This window comes from Dreissena polymorpha, unplaced genomic scaffold, assembly GCF_020536995.1.
Source record: "Dreissena polymorpha isolate Duluth1 unplaced genomic scaffold, UMN_Dpol_1.0 chrUn026, whole genome shotgun sequence".
In the NCBI taxonomy this organism is placed as follows: Eukaryota; Metazoa; Mollusca; class Bivalvia; order Myida; family Dreissenidae; genus Dreissena; species Dreissena polymorpha.
In genome coordinates, this window is record NW_026273340.1 from 300,001 (window position 1) to 322,839 (window position 22,839).

A 22,839-nucleotide genomic window follows, 5' to 3' on the forward strand; every position below is an offset into this window, starting at 1 on the left:
AATGAACGCTTTTAATCCACCTTTGAGATCGAATGCCTAGTTCTCTTTTTTTTCAACGAGTTTCGTTTGATTTGTTCGGAAAAAAAAGCGGAAATGAAATAAGGCAAAAACGGTGTGAATAGGTTTTATGTAACTCAGACATTCAGTATCCATAAGTTAGATTAATTAAATATATACCATTTCAAACGCGGAAATGCGGTCTTGACAAGAGCAAGTGGAAGCTTCAATGTGAAGAATTACCGAGATTTCCCTTATGGAGCATTTATTTATTTAAAAAAACTGGAAATGTTATGTTAGAAATAACTACGCATTATTAAGTATGAATTATATCACGTGTGCTCGTAGAATAATAGAGAATATTGGTGCCAACTTTGCGTAACTTAACGAATTCCCCGGTATATATCGAGTTTTGTGTGTGTCAGAAACAAGTGAAAACGATTATATGTTTCTATTTTAATAGAATCAAATCGATAAATACCACATTATAGGATTTATTATTACTGATATAACCAATAAATGCCGAACTTGGGAGAAGTCGGTACCTGCGCCAGCGTCTGATACAGGTAGCTTTACTGAATTCCCCTTCATATAGCGCTATTTTATATATGACAATGACCAAACTTGTTACGCTGTCTTGCACTTTCAATTATACTGATTGATAAATGTCCCATAAGCAATGTTTAATATTATTAATATTACTTTTATACGTAATAACATGTGGAATTTTGGTACACTCGGTGTCAGAAAGCGTGTAAAACTTCACCAAAATCCCAGTTTAAAGCGTTATTTCGTGTCAAATACACGAGTGGAAATTTTTCGTAAATAACATGGGTAAATGCCGTTGAAGAAGTGTTAATTTATTGCTAATACCAACATCTAACGTAATAACAGGTTCGATTTCGGTCAGCGCGCAAGCGTTTGAGAGGGTTATTCATGTACCGAAAAACCCGTTATAATTAGCTGATGTTCTCTATAAACGTATATTTTTTGCATTCGCAGAATAACTAAATGACACAAACCCCTTATACAAGTGTCATATGTCCACAAAAGTCCATAAAAATAATCCGGAATATCGCGTTAATCTACATGCTGTATATAGGCAATGAAGCCATTTTGGTATTAGCTTGTCTAGGTTTGCTACCCGCTGAGCCACGTGATTAAGTGGGCGGAGCGATTATAGATAAGGCGTCATCTCAATTCCTATAGTGCGAAGGAAATGAGGTCAGGGCAATTCTTCCAAGCTTATTGCTTTAAAAATAATTGTTTTAAAGTGTTTGTTTTCAACAAAATTATTACTACAATCAAAATACACGTATCAAAATCGTTGTAAATTTACAATCTACAATTAAACTTACTCAAAGCGTAAATGTTATGGTACTTGCCCCTATATATTTTATTTAGGGGCATTTTGATAGTATTCCATTTTACACGCACATTTTATTCTGATTGCAATTTTATTATGTTGATGGCCACGTAGTTAAGAATAAAGTGAGTAGATAAGTAAAACATATTTTCCAGTACCGCCTCCAGTGGGATTCGTTCTGACGCTTGCACAAATTGTGCATTTCTATAAACACTATAGTAGTGCTATCAATAGTGCGAATGCGCTTAGTAGTATTTCATGGAAGTATCGAATAAAATGTCGTCATATTGGATATTCAATTTTTATCAATAATTCAGTCGTTATTGGCTATTTTTTATTAATGCAATCGATGCCGTCTTAATTCGTTATGATCGGATTGCGTTATTGGTAACATCTAATAAATTTTCGTCATGATAGAAAAACAGTTCTTTAAAATGGCATTTAATAATTAGATCGTATTAGAATCGAACATGTTTTTTGTTGTAATATTAAATTGTCGAATAACATAGTATCATGGTATAGATAGATGCGTGTTATCAAATCCACGCACATTGATAGAAACAAGTTCTGTTTAAAATAATCCACTCCATACACCGCTTTTCAATTAATCTCTAAGCAATTCTTGCTAGAAAACTGAACACTATGGCTTTTGTGAAGACCGTTTACACGCTTAGTTAGCATGCGCCCATGGTAATGTTGATGTTATAGTATTAGTTTATACGGTTTGTGATTTTGAAAGGATTTAAATCGACATATTTTGTTTGAATCCCTAGATGAGTATGTTTTCTCCTCAAAATCTAGCTCATTCCATATTATATTCATTGATAAAAAAAATATTATTATTTACTGTTGAATTCTTTTAAAAACATAGATATATGCATAAATCAGTTAATCAGAGAACTAAGTAATACATAATAAATCCAGCGTAAAACGATTGTATCGTCTTTAGAGTTTTCTTTTGTAAATCAGATACATCGGTTAAACACTCAACTTTCTACATAAATAACACATTATTTGATTAAGGTATTTTTAAATAAAATAACAACGATCGCCATCAACGATTTTCTTAATTTAAATTCGCCTCTTTCGCATTCACAAATCAATTACGTCAATATAATTGTTAATGTAATCACGCATTTCATCTTACCGACATTGTTTAACAAAATAGCAAAATAATAAATTCCGTTATCAACACCATGTTGTAAGACATAAGCTAAATCACTAACAAATATTTTTACAAATTTAAGCAACTTCCTTGTCAGATAGTGGCTCTATCCATCATACCGGTCTGTCAGTCACCATATCCATTTCGCTTATAGCGTGTTTTGAAACATAGAAAGTTTGAAACAATGAGTTCATTTTGGCATTGAATAACAGAACACAACTAAAAACGGATTGTATATATCGGATTGCCTTGCATTACAACTTTCACGCCGATAAGGCCATACCAAATTATGCGTCGGTTATGCCGCACCAAGAATTCGTAACATGAAATAAAACTTTATTTTGGCGTAGCCGTTTAACACAGCTTTTCACCTTAAATGAACTTCACATATGCCAGCAGACTCGAATTAATACATTCAACTAACTAATTGGCTGATTCGAGAGAAATCTCTGACAACCTTGGCTATATCACTGCCGGTGTACAGCGTTTATGGCGTATTGCTTAAGACGAGAAAACAAACACTAACGAAATAGTACAGTGCCATGATAACAGGGAAATCGTTTAATTATCTAACCTCAAATGTGTGCCGTACTCGGTCAGCTTGTCTGGGAATCGTTCATGAAAGCCTGACTAGGCTGTCGAAATTTGTCAGTTAGCTATAAATAACACAGTTTGTCTTCAAGACCCGCGTCATGCGAAAATGGATTATGTCATATGCGGCCTGTGTAGCAATAGAACAGCCTGCTTATCTCTCAGTCTGGTCAGGAGATCCTGTATGAGGCCATGAAGCCTTGTGAGATTTTATAACGGACAGCGTACCTCCAGACCAGACGGCGCAATTGCAATTGAGCTACGCTACCCGAAACTCCATAAGACCCATTTTCGCATGACACCGCTTTCAAAGTGTGATTTTATTGTGTTGTAAGAAAACTGCGTGTTAATCAAATTTGAACATACCATATATTTCGATGGGGCAGAAATAAATAATAAGCGTTTTGAGGACAAATATTATGTTATTTACGGTAGTATTTTCCTTTCAACGAACACTATTGTGATTGTGCGGTTGTACTATACATGCACTTACTAACACACATTTCATGCAGTGAAAATGGGACTAACAAGTGAAAAAACAACAGCAGTACAAACTTTTTTTTTCAATTTCATCATTTACAAACGTAAATTTTCTAACTTTATTTTATAGTCATGAATTAAAAAATATATATGTCTTTTTGTAGTTGCATCCGCATGGTTCATTGACCCCCGAATCCAATTTGTTTTCACAAAAAACAAATTATTTGTTCTATAAATTTTAGTGAAGACTACCTATTTTACGACATACACTTTTTCGTTTAGCAATAAATAGTACAAAATGACAGCATTTAATTAGCCAAATGCGTTTGATTTTCATTAAATATATGAACAATTTTTTGTTTAATCGACGCTTTCCGATCGCCTTGAATTTATCGCAATGGAATAAAAATACTTGTTTGTTACCTTGAATGTACTCGTTTGCTGGAATGTTTTGGGACCAAATTCCCTGTAAAAAGTTCAACGGATCAATTTATTGTGGCCTTAACTCTAGAAGTTTTTGTTAAACTGTCAAAATAAAACGTGTGCCTTAATTGTCAGCTTTTTTCACATAACCACGAACAATTAAATTGTCATCACTGGCATTTTAAGGAGCTAAATGGGCTTTAGCGTAACAGATATTAAAACACCCGCAGATGTCGGTAGTTACTACACAAAATTACCTTTAAGATGTAATGTGCTTTCCCTATGTCAATATTGCATATAATGGTGGAAATCCCATTTTTTCATCCATTGCAGGTCTTCCAAAATACCTTAATAGCTGTTAGCCATATCTTTGAAAGAACACAAACAAAACCGAACCGTTGTTACAGACAACGATGACCTATTTTATCACTCAAAGAATGTTTCATTAACATCAATACTGTCAATACTGCGCTGCAATTAATGATTTTGATCATTGTAAATTTAGGTTGGGTATCAAAAAACATTAATTGCAGCATATCTCTATTAAGTTTCCTTTAATGATAACATAGTTCCTTATTCGGATTTTAAAAATAATAATGAACTGGTTCCTTATTCTTACTCTCAATCATTTTTCAAATCAATCAAATTTCAATCAAATAAAAAAATACCAATGAATAGTATAAAGACTACACTACCGGAATGAAACGCAGCAGACACTGGACCCGCCCATTTTCCAGTAAACAAGGGAAATTATTGGAAAAACAGGGTACCCTACATCGACCCATGGTATAATTATCAAAAGGCCGGTGAAAGAAACTACGAACACTGCTTACCGTGAACTACCTTCCTCTTAATTCACAATTATTCAACACTTTCCGCTCATCGTCGGATCCATTGCGTGTTGTTGTTGTTTTTTAGGCTAGATTGCACTCTACCGGTACGCAGTTGTTTACCACTATCGAAAAAGCGGGGATTTGGGGGCGGTAGCTCCCGATACTAAGGAAATATATAGGATAAAAATGATTATTAGGTGTTGCGTTAGGTGTTAGGTATTGGGCGGGTCCGGTGTCTGCTGCGTTTCATTCCTGTAGTGTAGTCTTTATACTATATAGGGGTATTTTTTTATTTAGCCATTAGATTAGCTTTATGGATAGAATTTCAAACTCCTGTGATTTGTTATATATATCATCTTATAATGATTATGTCCTTTTCAGTCGTTGAAAAGTGAAAGCATTTCAACCAGCTGTCACAGCCAGGCGTGCATAGAAGAAGTGTATATATAATAACGACTTTTACACTTATTTTTTTCATTAAACACGCTCATAGTTCATGTGGCATAGCTTTATCTAGACTTACAACGACTACCGGACCGAGCATCAGCCACGGCTTGCCGGGATAGGGTTGTGAGTGACCTGTGCATACTGGTGTTATTTTCCGGTTTAAAAGTCATTCGAATCTTTATAGCTTTTGCATCACAATCACTGAAATGCGAAGATTTGATAAAACATGATGACAAAGTTGGATAAGGTCATCAATCGCCACTTTGTAGAGTTGTCGATTGCCTTTAGTAATCAATCGCTGCAAATTAAATATATTACATAAGCATTATAATGTGTACTTAATTAATATTGAACGATTTAAACAACGAACCAAAGGCCGAAGCAGATACTTCTTCGTAAATATCGCCTTTGTGTAGGTAGCCCAAAAGGCGATATATCGTGGTAAGTATCGCGTGACGCTTCGTGTATCGCGAAAATTGTCGTGTGTCGCTTCGTGTTTCGTGTGTCGCCCTTTGAACGCGAGACACGATATTTTGCGCGTTATTCAAAGCAACACACGATATTTTCGCGATACACGAAGCGACACACGATATTTTGCGCGATACAGGAAGCGACACGCGATATTTACCACGATATACCGCCTTTTGGGCTATCTACACAAGGGTGATAATTCGTTGTACATTCTCGCGCGTCGCTTCGTGTATCGCTCAAAATATCGTGTGTCGCTTTGTGTGTCGCACACATTATCGTGTATCGCTTCGTGTGTCGTGTGTCGCCCGAAAAGAAAGACGGGTGAGATTATAGATGGCACTATCCGGATTCCGTAGTCATGACTTAAATGAAATAATTTTACCATCCGTAAACATATAATTATTCCTGAACCTCGCGTTTACTTAAGCTCTCGCATAGGTTACATCAAATACAAACGATGCTGAGGAACCATGTAGGAACACGGGCAGAATCGCAGTGTAGTAACCGGCTGAAGTTAATGCGATAACACTGTTCTTATCCACATTGGCACTGAAGAAATTTACGAACAATTCATCGTCATAGAGTAAAAGTTCTACCAGTCAATTACAATGTTTCACGCCGGCCAATTCCTAGATTCACGAATAATAATAAAAATGTTAAAATCGAACATAACTTGATTTACATATCCGTGCTATATTTAATAATGCATTATAAATGGGAGTGGGAGCAGTGGTCTAATGGTAAGACGGTGGCTTAGGGATCGAGAGGTCCTGGGTTCGAATCCCGCCCTGACCGCTGGGATTTCCTTGAGCAAGAAATTTATCCCACAAATGCCCCTCTCCACCCAGGTGTATAAATGGGTACCTGTGAGGGAAATAAGCCAATGTGCCGTGGCTGCATACTGCGCAAAGATGTTAACGGACGACTTATGACCCAGTGATCAGGGGAAAACTGTAAAGCGTCTTTGAACGCACATCTCGAGCATGAAAAGGGCGCTATATAAATGTGGTAAAAACAAAAAAAAATAGCAAATTAATATCTTTTTTTAAATTATTAAAAATCAGACAACCTTGATGCATGTTTGAGAAGGCCTAAAACATTAATATTCTACTTATTATCGATCAGTATGCATATTTCACATGTCAGAAAGGTTTGTTAAATCGATCATGTTTTTAATGATTAACATCATTCATCAAGTCGACATAATTAACATAAGGTTTAAGCACATGTTATGCACACACAAAACAGGCGCATTGTTTAATGCACTACATACCTATCTATCAGGAACAAAAACATAATAAAATGCTTCGCTATTATTTTTTTTACCAAGTAAATGAATCAGGCAGACACTATTTAAACTGGCTCTGTGCATTATTTCGAAACACACGTCTTCGCATGTCAGTTCTGCTTGGCACTAAGTTGTCAGTCGTAACAAAAATGTGCAGTCGCTTTTTTGTCTTGTTGGCAATTTTGGCAGTTGCCATGGCGGCTCCGGGACCTTTTGTTTGGATACCGATCCCTGAGAACAGTGGATGGGCCCTTGCGAATGCCTGGTACGCTGCTCCGATTTTGAGAGAAGCGCCTGTTACTTTCGTATCTGTGACCAGCGCTTTCCGAAGGGTAAGTTAATTAAACTTTATTAAAACAAATCGCTTGAACCTTACCCTTTTTCTTATTGAAATTATCATGAGTTTGACTTGTCCAAGAAATTTTTTTTTTACTGAAGATGTGTATTAGGATTTATCAAATAAACTGCATCCATAGTTTGTAAGGTGACTCAAGTTGGCAGAATCATGGGCTTTAACACTTAGAAATTGAAATATAAGATATATTATATGTTTAGAGATTCTTTGCAATATATGAATGCATCTATTTACCATTTATAATGAAGCTGTTCGAATAACTGTTGAAGTTTGATAACAAAGATGCACTAAATTACCACATATTGATCGGATGTTGATAGCGTGAGGCCTGAAACATTCAAATATGACATGTTTGTTACCGTTGCAAAGATAGTTAACACAAATCAAAATAATTCAGATGAAACTTATAAGCTGTAGCTTGTAAAAAACTAATAATTTTCTTAAATATGTGGCACCACTCTGCAGTTCAATCAACGGCGGGGAATATATTAAATTATTTTATCCTATCTTTATCTCACACAATAGATCTCCCCAAAACCGAAGACATGTTTGTCGCACAGCGATTACTGTAGCCATACTATAAGGGTTGTTTATTCACATCATGTACTTACATTTTTGTCTAGCGTTAAAAAAAACCCATTAAACCCACTAAAAACTAAATCAATCGAGACATGTTTTAGAGCGTGTAAAATAGTCTCATATTGTAAGAGCTTCATATCAATGTGACATTTCCATTGATTAAAACACAACAATAGTTATATTATTGACCTTCTTAATTTTGTTCACTTTTGTGCGAATAATTACACGTTTCAAATGTAAACGCCTTAATGACAAACACGTGCTATAAGAGGACGTCAAACATTTTTGTTGTATTCAAGTTGTATCAAAAGAATAACACAAATAAAGAAAATAGATTACAGATCAGTGTCAATAAGATATAATAACTTTATTTTCACCATAAACACTCATTGAACTTATCATTGGCCATACAATAATTTCTTTAGGATGACACCTCAATTTCAATGAAAAGTCACTGTGGGCGCACTTAGTGACAGTTGTTGAAAAACGTGAATATTGTGTAAACAAAACATTCAGACGATGGATTAACATGGATCATCATCATTATTATCATTATTATTATTATTATTATTATTACTATTATTATTATTATTATTATTATTATTATTATTATTATATAATTATAATTATTGTTTTTATAATTATAATTATTATATTATACGTATTAGTATTATATTTATGAATTTATTGTAGGCAACCGACACTAAATCTTCAATCCATCGATTTTATCGCGTTCACTTCTGGTCTTCTACAGCAACCGTAAGTAAACATTTGTATTTACTTAAATTAAAACAAGTATACTTCTTATTGAAGACCTCTTCACATACTCCTCCTTGTTCAACTATACCTTCTCCAATAATTGTTTTGAAACCTCTCTGCAATAAAGGTAGTTTAACCAAATATGTTATACGTTACTTCAGCGCTGAATATAATATTTCGATGTTGACAATGGCGATTGTATAAAATGAGTGTCCGTACTAATAAAATCGTTGATAACACACATATTGATACAAAGGATACACATGTTTACATCAATATAAGAAATAGCAAGCTCACTGAGGGCCTAAATGCATGTTACTTACCAGCCAAGCAGCCTGTGTATTGATTGATCTGGGCCTTAGGCTTTTAACAATATATACTTATTTTATACTTTTTAATCAATGCTTAGTGTTTAATCTTTGTTAAAAATTTTACAACGAACAAATTCCGAGTTTACACAATGTAGTCGAATGTCTTCACCGACGGTTACATTATATATCCCAGTCGTTAATTTTTCTCACAAACGACTCTGCAACGGGCTCAATGACACGAATATTGTCCAAACGGAACAAATGCTTTTAAAGTGAATTTAATTTTAATTTAATGTAATTAATAATATGATTATAGGTGCTAACTAATTTATGGGCAAAAGCTTTTTAAGTTTTTTTGATAACCATGTATTTTTAATAAATATATGGACAATCCCGACATGATTGTGTTCAAAATATTATAATTGTTGCAATAATTAAGTAATGCATCCAAAAAAAATCAATCTTAAAACAAGTTACATGTTCCTAGCTTAAAGATCTAGCATCTTATTTTTTTCTAGCCACATGAATTTAAAGCTGATTCGACGGCTGTGGTATAGTTGATGGGGTGTCTGCTAACTGGCTTAGTCACTGGGAGGTCTCTGTATTGATCCCTTAGGTGGGTGCATTCTTAAGATAACCCTAAAGATATACTATGGCGTACCATTTGGGTTGAAAGTCAAGAAGACCTACAAGGTAAAAAGAGAAAGGTACGTCGAAGTACAATAATTGTAAGTCGACATACACATATAAAATACACTTCGCATTATATATGTGTACGTCAAAGTACAATTTGTACTTCGACATACATGTTTGTACTTCGACGTACACATTTTCTGAACAGCCAATCAAAAATCTTGTCTCTTGAGCCGCTTATCCTTCAGATTTATTGAAAGTAAATGTTTAAAATCTCTTTTTTAATTGAGGACAAAATGACCAAAAATATCAGAATGGCAAAAAAACACAAAGAAATTTCAAGTTTTTAATGCATTGAAATAGATTATATACAAATTTGAAGAAGATTCAATTGTTACCTTTTTAAAATTAAAATTATTCAGCATATTTTGAGTATTTATTTATCATGCGGGTCGGAGTATCACGACCGTCCAGCGCATTGCTGTGTAGGAAATTCCCAACGGTATCCAAACAGTTACCAAAAATAAACGGGATAAATAATGTATAATAACCTCCCCGTTGGTCGTATTTTGTGATAACCATAACTTGCATAAGTCAGAGGTTAATTCCGCCACGCCAGGTCAATAAATACGCACAATGTCTATGTGTTAGCGGTCGAAAGTAGCAAAATTGGGTATAAATTATAATAATAATAATGTTTAATAAATACGCACAATATCTATGAGTAAGCGGTCGATAGTCGCATAATTTGGTATAAATAATAATAATCATAATGTTCAAAGTCAAATATCTCTAAAAGCAACATATGTAAGGTGTCTTCTGATTGGCTAACACTCAAGGGTCGGTGAAAATTGTACGTCGAAGTACATTTCTCGTTCTACCTAGAAGGTCTTGTAGACTTTCGACGTCATGGTTCGTCATATAGACACTAAGTACTGGTCCTACCCAGGAAACAGTTTGTCTCAATTCAACTTGACAGCTTGCTAAAGCAGTTGCATTTAGCATACAGTACAATGATTTAACATAATCAAAATCATGTGATGTGTCAAATCAATTTTGATTGACAAATTTGACAGGATTTTTTTTTAATCCAATAAGTTTTAGACTGTCAAATAACACACACTACGTATTGAAAGCCATGCCTGGAGCTTTCGTCTGTATACCACTGACTTCATCAGAAGAATGATTTCTACTGTTAGGAAACGTTAACAACGCTAATTGTCTTCTTATTTATTATCAATGTATAATTATGTGTAACAGCATATTAACAACATACTTGTTTCGCAATATAAATATTTAATAAATACAGGTATCTTGCAGGTTTCTAATTTTCTTTCGCAAACTATTGTTGAATAGTTTAAATTTTGTCGCCACAAAAAAAATAGCCATTTTGTAGCAATTCTTAAATCACAGTCTAAACTGCATACACTTAGCTCTATAGTTACAATTTGAATGCAAATAATAGAATGCATCATGTTATATCATCCATATTTTTTTATTTAAACTTTCAAATAACACAGTACATATATAAAAAGGTATGTGGTATTGTGTGGAGATACAAAACACTTCACATCATTTATTTGCACATAAAATAATAGTTACAAAATAAGTTATACTAAAACACTGTCATCAACCTAGAGTACAAGAATATTTACGTATATGAAATTACAAAGTGGTGTTATTGTATTACCTTTTACAAAATTAACAATGCTGGTTTTGTACTAGCCATAAAACATTTATCATGGATTAACAAGTAACAACCAATTGATTTATTTCACAATAGAAAGGAAATCATATTAATTGCATTATGCATTTACTAAACAAGCTATTTGCTACTGTTTAGAATTACACTATCTTACTAAAATTGATCACAACAGGTACTTAGTGCTTTTACATACTTGTTATAAGTTTTGTATTACTAGTTTGACATTTATTGGCAGACACTTGTCGATATATTAACTAAATTTGCATGGGAACTTTCATATTTTTTCAGCATAATTGCCTTCAAATTGTTAATTTAACAACCCTTTGACATTGTTTGCACATCTGATCTTATTATACCATAGCTGATTTTTTTTTATAGATAGACAGATATAGACTTTTCAAAGTTTTATAAAAATTCACACATGTTCCATCCAAGTAAACCAACAGAACCAATAAAGATCACCACAGATAATAACTGTGTGTATAGCTTGGAAATGTTGTTCAGGAATCCCTCCTTTGTTGATTTCTGTAAACCAAAACTGTCACTTTTGCTGGATAGAATTGCTTGTGTGATGCTCAGGTCTTGCATTGGCAGAACAGCTTCTAAAAACGGAAAACCAACAAATATCTTAAAATTTAATCAATAATGCAGACCATTTATAAATGTTTTTTGTTTATTTGGAATCTGAAAGATTTTTTACGTAAGATTGTGGTACGAAAATCCAACGGTATCGGATTTTGTTGTTTTAGGCCTAAACTTATTATAGTGATATGTAACCTTTCGGGATATCGGTAAAGTGCGAGCAGACGAGATGTAAATACGTTTAAAATTAAAGCTAACAGACTAAAAAGTTACATCGGAGTATCTTTAAATTTTGTGAATAAATATGTTTCTGATGGATAACAACGACAACTTACCAGAATATTGCTCATGATCACACGTAAAACTTCTTTCTGAGAGCGAATGGAAAATGCGTCACGAATTCTGACAAATAAACAGTAGGGTGTCGTTATTGAAATACCGCGAAAATACTGGAAGAATAGAGATGCCAACTATAATGCTTAAAACAAATATTTTTTTAACAAGCGTTTTCGATTTGTCAGGATAATAATAACAATAAGATATTGAATAGATCAAAGCAAATAAATTCGACAGTAATCAGAGATTCAGCAATATATTTAAGACGGGTTATGTTCACGAAAATTGTGTTTGGTAAAGACTGTCACTATATGTAGTGAACCAGTCTTCAGCTTATACCCACTGAAGATGAGTATTCAGGGGAGATAATTGAGTAATGACTTAATTCTGGAACGGTTGCGAAGAAAAACAAATAATGCGAGAATATTTAATGCGATTCGTTACACAATTATGATGTCATTGATATAATTTTTCCTGATGTATGTATATGCCAAATCACATGTATGTATTTACATGTGATTAGGCATATGTCAAAGTGTTTTTGATTTGTTCAAGGTCATAAATTGCATCGCGAAAATATATGTCGCGTGGCAAATTTTTTTGAGACCCATCCCTATGTGGTGGTATTCTTATGTAATTTTATGTCTAAATTTCCATATGTATGAACGGTCAACGCCCGCTTCGCGGGCTTTTGCCCGTATTATTTTTAGGATCGCATACAAATAAAGAAATATAATTTTAGACTTACCATACATCGGGCCGCACTGGTAGTTTTGATGCATATTTTAAGCACTTCATTACCCATTGACCGTGGGAAAATAAAAAGGGTGACAATACTGGGTGTGTATCTTCAAACTGAAATAATGCACAATGTACTCTGGAACAAATACATAATGTTGAAAAGCTGTTATTTTACCATCCGGAATCTCGAAGTAAGTCCAGTTTACCTAGCAATGATTTTTCTGAAAAAGGTTCACGCATGATCACTTTTTCACAGTTTAGCTCCTCAACGTAATACTGGGGGCTTTAATCGTTCATGTTTATTCATAATGTTTCCTTTGTCTATTGTAATGAAGATAATGCTACTGGAAAACACGCACAAGTCAGACGCATCTTAGATTACTTAATTAAAAATGTTTTGCTCATCGGACGGTGGCCGTCAAAAGAGTACTCATAAGTTATCAGCGCCCGGACGATTAGGGTGGATGAAAACACGTTGCCGGATACCTTCCCAGTGCCGGACAGTGTTAGCTTTGATTTGACGATGACAGTACTATTATAATTAAGGAAACATCCTCCGATTCCGACGGTTACCGTCGGTAGGCGTCCGGAAAGGCACCGGCTTCTATACAATTATTGTTTTGTGTAAAGCAAATACCTGATAAGGAATCCGCCTAAGATCTATTATCAAAGGGGCGGTCGGCCATCTCGAATTTTTTCGATATGTACCTCTTTTAACGAATTGTACATGCAATCATATACAATTATGCGTGGCGTCCGTAAAAATCCATTATTTACCATCGTGTTGTCATCGATGATTGTCCGCCCGGTGCTAAGGCTGCTTGTTTCCCATCTAGCACTCAATTGCGTTTGTAACCACGCGATCAAATCACGAAAAACGCACTGAGCCGGTCAGATTTCAGAAAAGATGATGCTTTACTGTTTGCGTCATGGCGTAGGCAATCATTCATTTACAGCTACGAACATGAATTCCTGCAACTGCAACAGCAAACAAACAACAACAACAACAACCGAATGTTGCCATATTACGTTATCCCATTTATTACATATTTATTCATGTTCCCATCGATACACTACTTAAACAAAGAGCATGACGTTTTGATAGGATGTTTTTTTTATTCTTTCTTTCAGCAATCGAGACTCTGCCAAGCAATCATTCATTGGATTGGCAATCAACCTCACGTCGACTTCAGGCCTAAAACATTAATATTCTACTTATTATCGATCAGTATGCATATTTCACATGTCAGAAAGGTTTGTCAGAAAGGTTTGTTAAATCGATCATGTTTTTAATGATTAACATCATTCATCAAGTCGACATAATTAACATAAGGTTTAAGAACATGTTATGCACACACAAAACAGGCGCATTGTTTAATGCACTACATACCTATCTATCAGGAACAAAAACATAATAAAATGCTTCGCTATTATTTTTTTTACCAAGTAAATGAATCAGGCAGACACTATTTAAACTGGCTCTGTGCATTATTTCGAAACACACGTCTTCGCATGTCAGTTCTGCTTGGCACTAAGTTGTCAGTCGTAACAAAAATGTGCAGTCGCTTTTTTGTCTTGTTGGCAATTTTGGCAGTTGCCATGGCGGCTCCGGGACCTTTTGTTTGGATACCGATCCCTGAGAACAGTGGATGGGCCCTTGCGAATGCCTGGTACGCTGCTCCGATTTTGAGAGAAGCGCCTGTTACTTTCGTATCTGTGACCAGCGCTTTCCGAAGGGTAAGTTAATTAAACTTTATTAAAACAAATCGCTTGAACCTTACCCTTTTTCTTATTGAAATTATCATGAGTTTGACTTGTCCAAGAAATTTTTTTTTTACTGAAGATGTGTATTAGGATTTATCAAATAAACTGCATCCATAGTTTGTAAGGTGACTCAAGTTGGCAGAATCATGGGCTTTAACACTTAGAAATTGAAATATAAGATATATTATATGTTTAGAGATTCTTTGCAATATATGAATGCATCTATTTACCATTTATAATGAAGCTGTTCGAATAACTGTTGAAGTTTGATAACAAAGATGCACTAAATTACCACATATTGATCGGATGTTGATAGCGTGAGGCCTGAAACATTCAAATATGACATGTTTGTTACCGTTGCAAAGATAGTTAACACAAATCAAAATAATTCAGATGAAACTTATAAGCTGTAGCTTGTAAAAAACTAATAATTTTCTTAAATATGTGGCACCACTCTGCAGTTCAATCAACGGCGGGGAATATATTAAATTATTTTATCCTATCTTTATCTCACACAATAGATCTCCCCAAAACCGAAGACATGTTTGTCGCACAGCGATTACTGTAGCCATACTATAAGGGTTGTTTATTCACATCATGTACTTACATTTTTGTCTAGCGTTAAAAAAACCCCATTAAACCCACTAAAAACTAAATCAATCGAGACATGTTTTAGAGCGTGTAAAATAGTCTCATATTGTAAGAGCTTCATATCAATGTGACATTTCCATTGATTAAAACACAACAATAGTTATATTATTGACCTTCTTAATTTTGTTCACTTTTGTGCGAATAATTACACGTTTCAAATGTAAACGCCTTAATGACAAACACGTGCTATAAGAGGACGTCAAACATTTTTGTTGTATTCAAGTTGTATCAAAAGAATAACACAAATAAAGAAAATAGATTACAGATCAGTGTCAATAAGATATAATAACTTTATTTTCACCATAAACACTCATTGAACTTATCATTGGCCATACAATAATTTCTTTAGGATGACACCTCAATTTCAATGAAAAGTCACTGTGGGCGCACTTAGTGACAGTTGTTGAAAAACGTGAATATTGTGTAAACAAAACATTCAGACGATGGATTAACATGGATCATCATCATTATTATCATTATTATTATTATTATTATTATTACTATTATTATTATTATTATTATTATTATTATTATTATTATTATTATATAATTATAATTATTGTTTTTATAATTATAATTATTATATTATACGTATTAGTATTATATTTATGAATTTATTGTAGGCAACCGACACTAAATCTTCAATCCATCGATTTTATCGCGTTCACTTCTGGTCTTCTACAGCAACCGTAAGTAAACATTTGTATTTACTTAAATTAAAACAAGTATACTTCTTATTGAAGACCTCTTCACATACTCCTCCTTGTTCAACTATACCTTCTCCAATAATTGTTTTGAAACCTCTCTGCAATAAAGGTAGTTTAACCAAATATGTTATACGTTACTTCAGCGCTGAATATAATATTTCGATGTTGACAATGGCGATTGTATAAAATGAGTGTCCGTACTAATAAAATCGTTGATAACACACATATTGATACAAAGGATACACATGTTTACATCAATATAAGAAATAGCAAGCTCACTGAGGGCCTAAATGCATGTTACTTACCAGCCAAGCAGCCTGTGTATTGATTGATCTGGGCCTTAGGCTTTTAACAATATATACTTATTTTATACTTTTTAATCAATGCTTAGTGTTTAATCTTTGTTAAAAATTTTACAACGAACAAATTCCGAGTTTACACAATGTAGTCGAATGTCTTCACCGACGGTTACATTATATATCCCAGTCGTTAATTTTTCTCACAAACGACTCTGCAACGGGCTCAATGACACGAATATTGTCCAAACGGAACAAATGCTTTTAAAGTGAATTTAATTTTAATTTAATGTAATTAATAATATGATTATAGGTGCTAACTAATTTATGGGCAAAAGCTTTTTAAGTTTTTTTGATAACCATGTATTTTTAATAAATATATGGACAATCCCGACATGATTGTGTTCAAAATATTATAATTGTTGCAATAATTAAGTAATGCATCCAAAAAAAATCAATCTTAAAACAAGTTACATGTTCCTAGCTTAAAGATCTAGCATCTTATTTTTTTCTAGCCACATGAATTTAAAGCTGATTCGACGGCTGTGGTATAGTTGATGGGGTGTCTGCTAACTGGCTTAGTCACTGGGAGGTCTCTGTATTGATCCCTTAAGTGGGTGCATTCTTAAGATAACCCTAAAGATATACTATGGCGTACCATTTGGGTTGAAAGTCAAGAAGACCTACAAGGTAAAAAGAGAAAGGTACGTCGAAGTACAATAATTGTAAGTCGACATACACATATAAAATACACTTCGCATTATATATGTGTACGTCAAAGTACAATTTGTACTTCGACATACATGTTTGTACTTCGACGTACACATTTTCTGAACAGCCAATCAAAAATCTTGTCTCTTGAGCCGCTTATCCTTCAGATTTATTGAAAGTAAATGTTTAAAATCTCTTTTTTAATTGAGGACAAAATGACCAAAAATATCAGAATGGCAAAAAAACACAAAGAAATTTCAAGTTTTTAATGCATTGAAATAGATTATATACAAATTTGAAGAAGATTCAATTGTTACCTTTTTAAAATTAAAATTATTCAGCATATTTTGAGTATTTATTTATCATGCGGGTCGGAGTATCACGACCGTCCAGCGCATTGCTGTGTAGGAAATTCCCAACGGTATCCAAACAGTTACCAAAAATAAACGGGATAAATAATGTATAATAACCTCCCCGTTGGTCGTATTTTGTGATAACCATAACTTGCATAAGTCAGAGGTTAATTCCGCCACGCCAGGTCAATAAATACGCACAATGTCTATGTGTTAGCGGTCGAAAGTAGCAAAATTGGGTATAAATTATAATAATAATAATGTTTAATAAATACGCACAATATCTATGAGTAAGCGGTCGATAGTCGCATAATTTGGTATAAATAATAATAATCATAATGTTCAAAGTCAAATATCTCTAAAAGCAACATATGTAAGGTGTCTTCTGATTGGTTAACACTCAAGGGTCGGTGAAAATTGTACGTCGAAGTACATTTCTCGTTCTACCTAGAAGGTCTTGTAGACTTTCGACGTCATGGTTCGTCATATAGACACTAAGTACTGGTCCTACCCAGGAAACAGTTTGTCTCAATTCAACTTGACAGCTTGCTAAAGCAGTTGCATTTAGCATACAGTACAATGATTTAACATAATCAAAATCATGTGATGTGTCAAATCAATTTTGATTGACAAATTTGACAGGATTTTTTTTTAATCCAATAAGTTTTAGACTGTCAAATAACACACACTACGTATTGAAAGCCATGCATGGAGCTTTCGTCTGTATACCACTGACTTCATCAGAAGAATGATTTCTACTGTTAGGAAACGTTAACAACGCTAATTGTCTTCTTATTTATTATCAATGTATAATTATGTGTAACAGCATATTAACAACATACTTGTTTCGCAATATAAATATTTAATAAATACAGGTATCTTGCAGGTTTCTAATTTTCTTTCGCAAACTATTGTTGAATAGTTTAAATTTTGTCGCCACAAAAAAAATAGCCATTTTGTAGCAATTCTTAAATCACAGTCTAAACTGCATACACTTAGCTCTATAGTTACAATTTGAATGCAAATAATAGAATGCATCATGTTATATCATCCATATTTTTTTTTTTAAACTTTCAAATAACACAGTACATATATAAAAAGGTATGTGGTATTGTGTGGAGATACAAAACACTTCACATCATTTATTTGCACATAAAATAATAGTTACAAAATAAGTTATACTAAAACACTGTCATCAACCTAGAGTACAAGAATATTTACGTATATGAAATTACAAAGTGGTGTTATTGTATTACCTTTTACAAAATTAACAATGCTGGTTTTGTACTAGCCATAAAACATTTATCATGGATTAACAAGTAACAACCAATTGATTTATTTCACAATAGAAAGGAAATCATATTAATTGCATTATGCATTTACTAAACAAGCTATTTGCTACTGTTTAGAATTACACTATCTTACTAAAATTGATCACAACAGGTACTTAGTGCTTTTACATACTTGTTATAAGTTTTGTATTACTAGTTTGACATTTATTGGCAGACACTTGTCGATATATTAACTAAATTTGCATGGGAACTTTCATATTTTTTCAGCATAATTGCCTTCAAATTGTTAATTTAACAACCCTTTGACATTGTTTGCACATCTGATCTTATTATACCATAGCTGATTTTTTTTATAGATAGACAGATATAGACTTTTCAAAGTTTTATAAAAATTCACACATGTTCCATCCAAGTAAACCAACAGAACCAATAAAGATCACCACAGATAATAACTGTGTGTATAGCTTGGAAATGTTGTTCAGGAATCCCTCCTTTGTTGATTTCTGTAAACCAAAACTGTCACTTTTGCTGGATAGAATTGCTTGTGTGATGCTCAGGTCTTGCATTGGCAGAACAGCTTCTAAAAACGGAAAACCAACAAATATCTTAAAATTTAATCAATAATGCAGACCATTTATAAATGTTTTTTGTTTATTTGGAATCTGAAAGATTTTTTACGTAAGATTGTGGTACGAAAATCCAACGGTATCGGATTTTGTTGTTTTAGGCCTAAACTTATTATAGTGATATGTAACCTTTCGGGATATCGGTAAAGTGCGAGCAGACGAGATGTAAATACGTTTAAAATTAAAGCTAACAGACTAAAAAGTTACATCGGAGTATCTTTAAATTTTGTGAATAAATATGTTTCTGATGGATAACAACGACAACTTACCAGAATATTGCTCATGATCACACGTAAAACTTCTTTCTGAGAGCGAATGGAAAATGCGTCACGAATTCTGACAAATAAACAGTAGGGTGTCGTTATTGAAATACCGCGAAAATACTGGAAGAATAGAGATGCCAACTATAATGCTTAAAACAAATATTTTTTTAACAAGCGTTTTCGATTTGTCAGGATAATAATAACAATAAGATATTGAATAGATCAAAGCAAATAAATTCGACAGTAATCAGAGATTCAGCAATATATTTAAGACGGGTTATGTTCACGAAAATTGTGTTTGGTAAAGACTGTCACTATATGTAGTGAACCAGTCTTCAGCTTATACCCACTGAAGATGAGTATTCAGGGGAGATAATTGAGTAATGACTTAATTCTGGAACGGTTGCGAAGAAAAACAAATAATGCGAGAATATTTAATGCGATTCGTTACACAATTATGATGTCATTGATATAATTTTTCCTGATGTATGTATATGCCAAATCACATGTATGTATTTACATGTGATTAGGCATATGTCAAAGTGTTTTTGATTTGTTCAAGGTCATAAATTGCATCGCGAAAATATATGTCGCGTGGCAAATTTTTTTGAGACCCATCCCTATGTGGTGGTATTCTTATGTAATTTTATGTCTAAATTTCCATATGTATGAACGGTCAACGCCCGCTTCGCGGGCTTTTGCCCGTATTATTTTTAGGATCGCATACAAATAAAGAAATATAATTTTAGACTTACCATACATCGGGCCGCACTGGTAGTTTTGATGCATATTTTAAGCACTTCATTACCCATTGACCGTGGGAAAATAAAAAGGGTGACAATACTGGGTGTGTATCTTCAAACTGAAATAATGCACAATGTACTCTGGAACAAATACATAATGTTGAAAAGCTGTTATTTTACCATCCGGAATCTCGAAGTAAGTCCAGTTTACCTAGCAATGATTTTTCTGAAAAAGGTTCACGCATGATCACTTTTTCACAGTTTAGCTCCTCAACGTAATACTGGGGGCTTTAATCGTTCATGTTTATTCATAATGTTTCCTTTGTCTATTGTAATGAAGATAATGCTACTGGAAAACACGCACAAGTCAGACGCATCTTAGATTACTTAATTAAAAATGTTTTGCTCATCGGACGGTGGCCGTCAAAAGAGTACTCATAAGTTATCAGCGCCCGGACGATTAGGGTGGATGAAAACACGTTGCCGGATACCTTCCCAGTGCCGGACAGTGTTAGCTTTGATTTGACGATGACAGTACTATTATAATTAAGGAAACATCCTCCGATTCCGACGGTTACCGTCGGTAGGCGTCCGGAAAGGCACCGGCTTCTATACAATTACTGTTTTGTGTAAAGCAAATACCTGATAAGGAAACCGCCTAAGATCTATTATCAAAGGGGCGGTCGGCCATCTCGAATTTTTTCGATATGTACCTCTTTTAACGAATTGTACATGCAATCATATACAATTATGCGTGGCGTCCGTAAAAATCCATTATTTACCATCGTGTTGTCATCGATGATTGTCCGCCCGGTGCTAAGGCTGCTTGTTTCCCATCTAGCACTCAATTGCGTTTGTAACCACGCGATCAAATCACGAAAAACGCACTGAGCCGGTCAGATTTCAGAAAAGATGATGCTTTACTGTTTGCGTCATGGCGTAGGCAATCATTCATTTACAGCTACGAACATGAATTCCTGCAACTGCAACAGCAAACAAACAACAACAACAACAACCGAATGTTGCCATATTACGTTATCCCATTTATTACATATTTATTCATGTTCCCATCGATACACTACTTAAACAAAGAGCATGACGTTTTGATAGGATGTTTTTTTTATTCTTTCTTTCAGCAATCGAGACTCTGCCAAGCAATCATTCATTGGATTGGCAATCAACCTCACGTCGACTTCAGGCCATTCTGGTCTCACTGCTAAACTTGCTACTTTACAAAGACATGTTATTTAAGTTGTCCGCTTGTGCTTTAAGGGCAGTAATGCATTGAATGGAGTTTACAGTTTTATTCTAATTTAAAACAGATACAATAAACAAAAGTTTGCACTTTCGGTAAGTTTGTCAACAGAATATCTACTTGAAATGTACCACATGTATTTAACACACTAACATGCACCCATTTATTAATATAATGAATTTATTATTTCTTTATGCATGTAATTTTGTGAATTCCTATAGGAAATTAATGTGGCATTGTTGTTTATTCAAAGTACTCTTAATATATTTCACTTTCACATATATTAATAACATAATCTATGCTTTTCCATTATCATTATTATTTTTATAAATCACCTTGGTGCATTGCTATACAAGAGGCTGTATAATTGCTACGTATCATAACTCTAAATTGTTGTTTATGGTTACTTTCCACTAAATAAATGTTTATCCCTTTTTGGTCCAACGTAGTGACTATAGCTAAAGAGTTCCTTTTCTCTTCTGGTATAAACGTCATTTAGAAATCTCACCCATGCCTTGTGTGATTATTTGATGTATTTTTATGTGTGTCTGCATTTCGGACTACGTTGAAAGATGACTGTTTGGGGTACTGGACTTTGGTCGAACCATGACTGGCGAAACCCTGTTTTTTAGGGTGCCTGAATTCAGGCAAATAATATTTTTTTATTCAAATTTTACATGGAAAACATATGAAAAAGGAAAAGCAGAAAATATACCTTGATAGTTGGTCGTTTAATTATAGGAACCTACGATATCTGCATTTTGTGTATGTTTGCCTGTTTGACCGATGGACAACAGCAAACATGATGTTTTGCAATCAGAAACACTCGTTTTGCAATCGTTTCCGCGTTTACTTCAACAGTAACAATACAATCAACACTGCCGAATATCGGTCTAATGTGTTGTACCGTGTAGAAGAGCCTGCGAGGTAACATTGATCAGATACAAATACACATCTTCTCGTGATGTTTAATATATTCCCTCAAGGACGAATGCATTATGTTACTTTATGAGTATTTGCGACAATTTTGTATTATCATTAAGTTAAATGTGTACACACCAATGAAGCTTGAATTGCGCTGTCATCTAGCGTACCAGATACACAGTTGCCCTAGAA

General features: G+C 33.9%; 1 long non-coding RNA gene across 2 annotated transcripts; it reads left to right on the forward strand.

Moving 5' to 3' along the window:
• The first annotated feature begins 7,176 nt into the window (after positions 1-7,176).
• On the forward strand, positions 7,177-22,161 carry LOC127863674 (uncharacterized). Of its 2 annotated transcripts, none has more exons than XR_008041142.1 (3): positions 7,177-7,393; positions 16,101-16,166; positions 21,605-22,161. It is a non-coding gene; the product is annotated as an uncharacterized LOC127863674 (long non-coding RNA). The 2 variants fall into 2 exon arrangements; XR_008041141.1 differs by lacking the exon at positions 7,177-7,393 and adding an exon at positions 14,583-14,799.
• Positions 22,162-22,839: the final 678 nt, after the last annotated feature.